Source organism: Salvelinus sp. IW2-2015, linkage group LG8 (assembly GCF_002910315.2).
Source record: "Salvelinus sp. IW2-2015 linkage group LG8, ASM291031v2, whole genome shotgun sequence".
Lineage (NCBI taxonomy): Eukaryota > Metazoa > Chordata > Actinopteri > Salmoniformes > Salmonidae > Salvelinus > Salvelinus sp. IW2-2015.
This window is the reverse complement of record NC_036848.1, coordinates 10,541,196-10,547,518: the sequence shown is the minus strand read 5'-3', so window position 1 is coordinate 10,547,518 and position 6,323 is coordinate 10,541,196. Positions and strand designations below refer to the sequence as shown.

Genomic DNA, 6,323 nt, shown 5'->3' with positions numbered 1-6,323 from the left:
TTTCCACCTGTCTAATGTCCATTGCTTGTTTCTTGGCCCAAGCAAGTCTCTTCTTGTTATTAGTGTCCTTTGGTAGTGGTTCTTTGCAGAAATTCGACCACGAAGGCCTGATTCACAGTCTCTGAACAGTTGATGTTGAGATGTGTCTGTTACTTGAACTCTAATGAACTTATCCTCTGCAGCAGAGGTAACCTGGTCTTCCAGTCCTGTGGTGGTCCTCACGAGAGCCAGTATATCATAGCGCTTGACGGTTTTTGCGACTGCACTGAAGAAACTTACAAAGTTCTTGAAATGTTCCATATTGCTGACCTTCATGTCTTAAAGTAATGATGGACTGACGTTCCTGTTTGCTTATTTGAGCTGTTCATTCCATAATAAGACTTTTACAAAATACGTCTATCTTCTGTTAACCCCCCCCCCCCCTACCTTGTCACAACACAAACTGATTGGCTCAAACGCATTAAGAAGGAAAGAAATTCCACAAATTAACTTTTAACAAGGCACACCTGATATTTGAAATGTATTCCAGGTGACTACCTCATGAAGCTGGTTGAGAGAAATGCCAAAGAGTGTGTAAAGCTGTCATCAAGGCAAAAGGGTGGCTATTTGAAGAATCTCAAATATAAAATACACTGCTCAAAAAAATAAAGGGAACACTTAAACAACACAATGTAACTCCAAGTCAATCACACTTCTGTGAAATCAAACTGTCCACTTAGGAAGCACAACTGATTGACAATACATTCACGATGCTGTTGTGCAATGGAATAGACAACAGGTGGAAATTATAGGCAATTAGCAGACACCCCCTAATAAAATGGACGTAGGGTTTGCGATGGGACCTTCGAGTACATGTGTCTCGTTCTAAATGTTTTTCCGGCTGATGTTTTGAAGCAGTGGGTGACCACATAGGAGAGGGCAGCTAGATGGCTGGCTGGTCACCTGTCCATCACTGGATTCAGCCAACCACATCCCTCAGGGTTCCTGATTAGTGGTTGATCTTTACGGGGGCGGGCAATGGTGAGGTCACAAAGGTCATCCCAATAGCAACATTCTCCTGGATGGTTTGTGGTTATGACCTAGAATGAAACAAGAAAGAAATATAAAAAAAATCAAACAAGAGGGCAAAGAACATTCCCTTTTCATAACTCACACTCATGCCATATTTGTTGTTTGTTTACGTGTGTGGGAGAGGTGTAGGATACAGTGCCGGTGCTCCTCTGAAAGTTCATTTTAAAAGCAGTCCTTGCATTCACCTACGCACGCTATTAGAGCTGCCAAAAAACCCTACACACACACACACACACACCACCCCACCCCACCCTTGGCCCTCACACACACAATCGATAGACGGAGAGAGAGAAAGAGAGAGCGAGAAACAGAGCGAGCGAGAAAAAAAACTGGAGGCGAGCTGCTGAGCCAGTCTGTTCGGGCAGGGCTCTGTGGCTGCATGTARAGTGAAGCCACGACCCTCGGGGAAACTCACCTCCTATGCCCCTCAAACACACATGGGATCAGAGGGGAGGGGAGAGAAACAAGCAGACAAACCGTAACCCAAAAGAAATGAAGCCAGCGGATAGGGACAGACAGAAACCAATGGGAACTTATATCTCTGAATAGCACACCGTCCTATCACACTGCATCTGTGTTGGATGTGCAAGCTAATTAACCCAATCAAATTACACCAGTGTCTTATTGGCTGTTATAGACCATGCTCTGATCTCTGAGGATACAGTCCCAGTTTCAAACATTCACATAAAAAAAGTTTGAAAAAGGTGAGAAAAGCTAAATAATCACCTACATAAAACCATTCTCATTTCTCATAGAGAAAGAACTACTAGAGAAGTGTATTATTGACCACTGACTGCTGTACTCAAAGTACTCAGGTAGAGCTGGGACGATAAACCGGAAACGAATCCACACTGACCATGCCAATCACTTATCGCATGCATTTTGCCGATATCGTTCATAATGCAATCCAAAAGGTGTTAAAGGGAGARAATTATCAAAGGTTTATTACAGTACACCACAAAGCATGACACTTCACATTACATGAGTAGATATCTAACNCCAATCACTTATCGCATGCATTTTGCCGATATCGTTCATAATGCAATCCAAAAGGTGTTAAAGGGAGAAAATTATCAAAGGTTTATTACAGTACATCACAAAGCATGACACTTCACATTACATGAGTAGATATCTAACACGGAATGAATTTAATGAGTTATTGATTTCTGATTAGAGTAGCTTGATGGGGGGGGGGGGGGGTCTGATATCATTCCATGGTTCCGTATAGAATTCCTCATGGTATTCCATGAAGGAAAGCTCAACATCATTCCATATAGCATTCCCTGTGGAATACCATGGAGAAATCTCTCCATACAAAACAATCAACAGTGAGAACTAGGCTATACATTATAGTAAAGTCCCTCTTGTATTCCTGCTTCAGTCACAATCTTGAAAGACGCCCAAATCTCCCTCCTGAGTCGTGCTGCTGCTGTGGAGGATATCACACCTCCAACTGAGCTGCTTCCAAATTTCCCTTCAGAGGACCAGAGTTTTTAAACGTAAAAAGAGGCTGTTAAAAAGAGGTGGGTGTGGAGAGAAAGTAACGCTCTAGATCAGACAGAAACACACAGCCCTGCTATGCTGAAGACTCCCGTTCCTTCTGTCAGGAGCAAGGTCCGTGCCACGGCATATAAAAACAAGATTAGCCGCTGCGGCACAGTGCAGAGGCTGCTGAAAAGCCAAGCAGAGGACGAGTCGCTCCGAGAGWGTAGTAAGGTTTTCTCAGGTGGGTGGTGGTTATGCTGCTTTAATAGAACGTTCCACATATTACTCAACCACAGATGTGGCTTTGAGAAGCCAATTCTTACCCTTTTTAGAATATTGTTTTGCTAATTAAATCACACTAATAATAAAATGTTATCTAAAGCCAAAAGTCTGAGGGGATACAAAGGCTGACGTGACACTGATAACAATGGTGGTGACAGGGGTTAGCAGGTGCAGGTTAAGCAGTTCAAGACAATCTATCCATCTATCTACAGTAGGTCATAGCCATCTATCTACAGTAGGTCTTGGCCATCTATCTAGAGTAGGTCTTGGCCATCTATCTACAGTAGGTCTTGGCCATCTATCTACAGTAGGTCTTGGCCATCTATCTACAGCAGGTCTTGGCCATCTATCTACAGCAGGTCTATGGCCATCTATCTACAGCAGGTCTTGGCCATCTATCTAGAGTAGGTCTTGCGGCCATCTATTACAGCAGGTCTTGGCCATCTTATCTACAGCAGGTCTTGGCCATCTATCTACAGACGGTCTTGGCATTCTTCTACAGCAGGTCTTGGCCATCTATCTACAGTAGGTCTTGGCCATCTAATCTACATTAGGTCTTGGCCATCTATCTACAGTAGGTCTTGGCCATCTATCTACAGTAGGTCTTGGCCATCTATCTACAGTAGGTCTTGGCCATCTATCTACAGTAGGTCTTTGGCCATCTATCTACAGTAGGTCTTGGCCATCTATCTACAGTAGGTCTTGGCCATCTATCTACAGTAGGTCTTGGCCATCTATCTACCAGTAGGTCTTGGCCAACTGTTAGCAGTGATGGACTGCCCCCCAATGTCACCTTCAGCTTGGGCCAAAGAACTACAATTAGATCAGAGAGAGGGATGGGGAGGTAGAAGAGAGAGGGATATAGAGGGAGGGTGAGGACAGAGAGAGAAAGAGAGACAAACAAGCTGGAGGCCTTGGGTATGAGGGGAGACAGAGAGGAGAAGACAGCATTTGTAACGTAGGCTAGTGGAAGCGATATGTAGCTAGTATACACAGAGCTGTGGAAAGAACACAGACTGATGGCTGTTTCTAACCCTCTCTATCTACCCTAACAGCATTTCCTACTCCTCTCTCCACATTGAACAGAGACAGCCTCCCACAACCCCCCCCATTCTCAAAAAATAATAAAATAATGTAAAACAGCGGCAAAAAAGAAAGAAGAGAGAAGAAAGCATGAAATATTTATGTCCTGAGTAACCTGATGGGATGAGGGCCAACGTATCAGTAAGGTTGTACATTTCAGCAGCAGAGAGGAGGAGAGCAGCGGAGAGATGGAGAGCAGCGAGGAGATGAGAGCAGACGGCGAGGGTGGAGGGCAGCGGAGAGGTGGGAGAGCAGCGGAGAGGTGGGAGAGCAGCGGAGAGGAGGGAGAGCAGCGGAGAGGTGGGAGAGCAGCGGCGAGGTTGGAGAGTAGCGGAGAGGTGGGAGTGCAGTGGGGAGACAGCGGAGAGGTGGGAGAGAGCAGCTGCGAGAGCAGCGGAGAGGTGGAGAGGTGGGAGAGCAGCGGAGATGGTGAGGGAGCAGCGGAGAGGTGAGAGAGAGCAGCGGAGAGGGAGCGCGAGAGGTGGTAGAGTGGAGCAGCGAGAGTGAGAGGTGGAGAGCAGCGGAGAGTGGTGGAGAGTAGCGTAGAGGTGGGAGAGCAGCGGAGAGGTGGAGAGCAGCTGAGAGGTGGAGAGCAGCGGAGAGGTGGAGAGCAGCGGAGAGGTGGGGGAGCAGGGATGTGACAAATGTAAAACAAAATATTTGTTTAAACTGCCATTTTTTCTCATTTAAACGTTTAAAGCATATCAAATGACGTGAATTCCAAATTCAGATATGGTCACCTATGACCGCTAGGGGGCAGTGCAGCTCAATCTACCACAGTCCTGGCTAGTTACTAGACAGCTCACCTTACTGCTGTCCCACAACCACTCAGCAACGATGCTATTAATGCCGTTTTATGTTGTCTGTGTGCCTTTCCTCCATGTTCTCAGTACATGGGACTTCATGTCCCATTTGTCAACAATGTGATGGTTCGTTGCAGTGATGTATGACAGCATGTTCATAGATGTTAAAAAATGGTTGTTAACACCACGTATGTTGTTTGAGAGCTCACAATTTGTATTTGCAGAGCAATCATTCTACAATGTCTCCATCAGGGCCGTCCCGGTTTTTCAACATGGCATCTTGTAGCCTGGTTCTAGCTATGACATCAGGGCAGTGAAGCCGACATCCTTTACCACTGACAATGGTTGCATATAAACTGTGATCATTTCTGTAATTAGCGCTGTGATTTTCTCACTCGATCCCTTATTGCACTGCTGCCAAAAACGGGTTAGGTCTCACGGTGCCTCTCTTTCAGCATTGCACCTGTACTGCCACTGTAGATCATTTCCGCCTCGCAAAGTTTGTATTTCATCACCTTCTAATTTAACTTCTCAAAGTATTGCATTAAAGGACTTCACTGCTATTGCTTCCGTCATTTCTCCAACTATTAACGACAATGACGTGCGGAGTGCTTTATATCCGTGGCAAATCATTGTAAATATGCATCTCCTCTTACTGACCCATCTCCTCCTTACAGCATTGTTGCATTAGCTATTTGTTCAAAACAGTTTTTGGCCTTTAAGATGATAATCTCGGGACCTGTTAGTGGTMGTTTTGTGTTAACTGCACTGTGACATTAATTTAAAAATAAATAAATACAAATAAAAAGTCTCTCTCTCTCCCTCCATCCATCTGTCATCCCAGTCTGAACAGAGGATGAATCAGTCCTTCATCTCCTTAATCATGCATAGACAGGACAGGTAGAGAGGTAGACAGACTGAGACTAACACGTATTTGATAGCTAGAGCTCAAAGTGAATATGAGGGCTGTAATTGGCTGTGTGGATGGAGGGAGGTACCATATGAGGGAACATACACAGACGGGGACGGGGGGGGTGCAGAGAGAGTGAGACAAGAGAGAGTGAGACAAGCGTGAGTGAGACAAGAGAGACCGAGAAAATAGTGAGTGAGACAAATCAAGAGAGAGTGAGACAAGAGAGACAAGAGAGAGTGAGACAAGAGAGAGTGAGACAATAGTGAGTGAGACAAAAGTGCGTGAGACAAGAGAGACAGATACAAGAGTGAGTGAGACAAAGCAAGAGAGTGAGACAAGAGAGGGTGAGACAAGAGAGTGAGACAAGAGAGAGTGAGACGAGAGCGTGAGACAAAAAATAGTGAGACAAGAGCGAGTGAGGCAAGATAGACATAGACAAGAGTGAGTGAGACAAGATAGACAGAGAGAGAGAGTGAGACAAGAGAGAGTAAGACAATAGTGGCAGAGACAAGAGTGAGTGAGACACGAGAGAGTGAGACAATAAATAGTGAGACAATAGTGAGTGAGACAAGAGAGACAGAGACAAGAGTGAGTGAGACAAGAGAGACAAAGGAAGAGAGAGTGAGACAAGAGAGAGTGAGACAAGAGAGGGTGAGACAAGAGATAGTGAGATGAGAGTGAGCGAG

General features: G+C 45.2%; 1 long non-coding RNA gene across 1 annotated transcript in view; it reads right to left on the bottom strand.

Moving 5' to 3' along the window:
* Window positions 1-916: 916 nt before the first annotated feature.
* The window catches only part of LOC111967381 (uncharacterized), a 79,948-nt gene continuing 74,541 nt past the window's right edge, over window positions 917-6,323 (bottom strand). Inside the window, exon 3 of the long non-coding RNA XR_002877756.2 lies at window positions 917-1,079. This is a non-coding gene — a long non-coding RNA (uncharacterized lncRNA). The remainder of the gene's footprint in view (window positions 1,080-6,323) is intronic.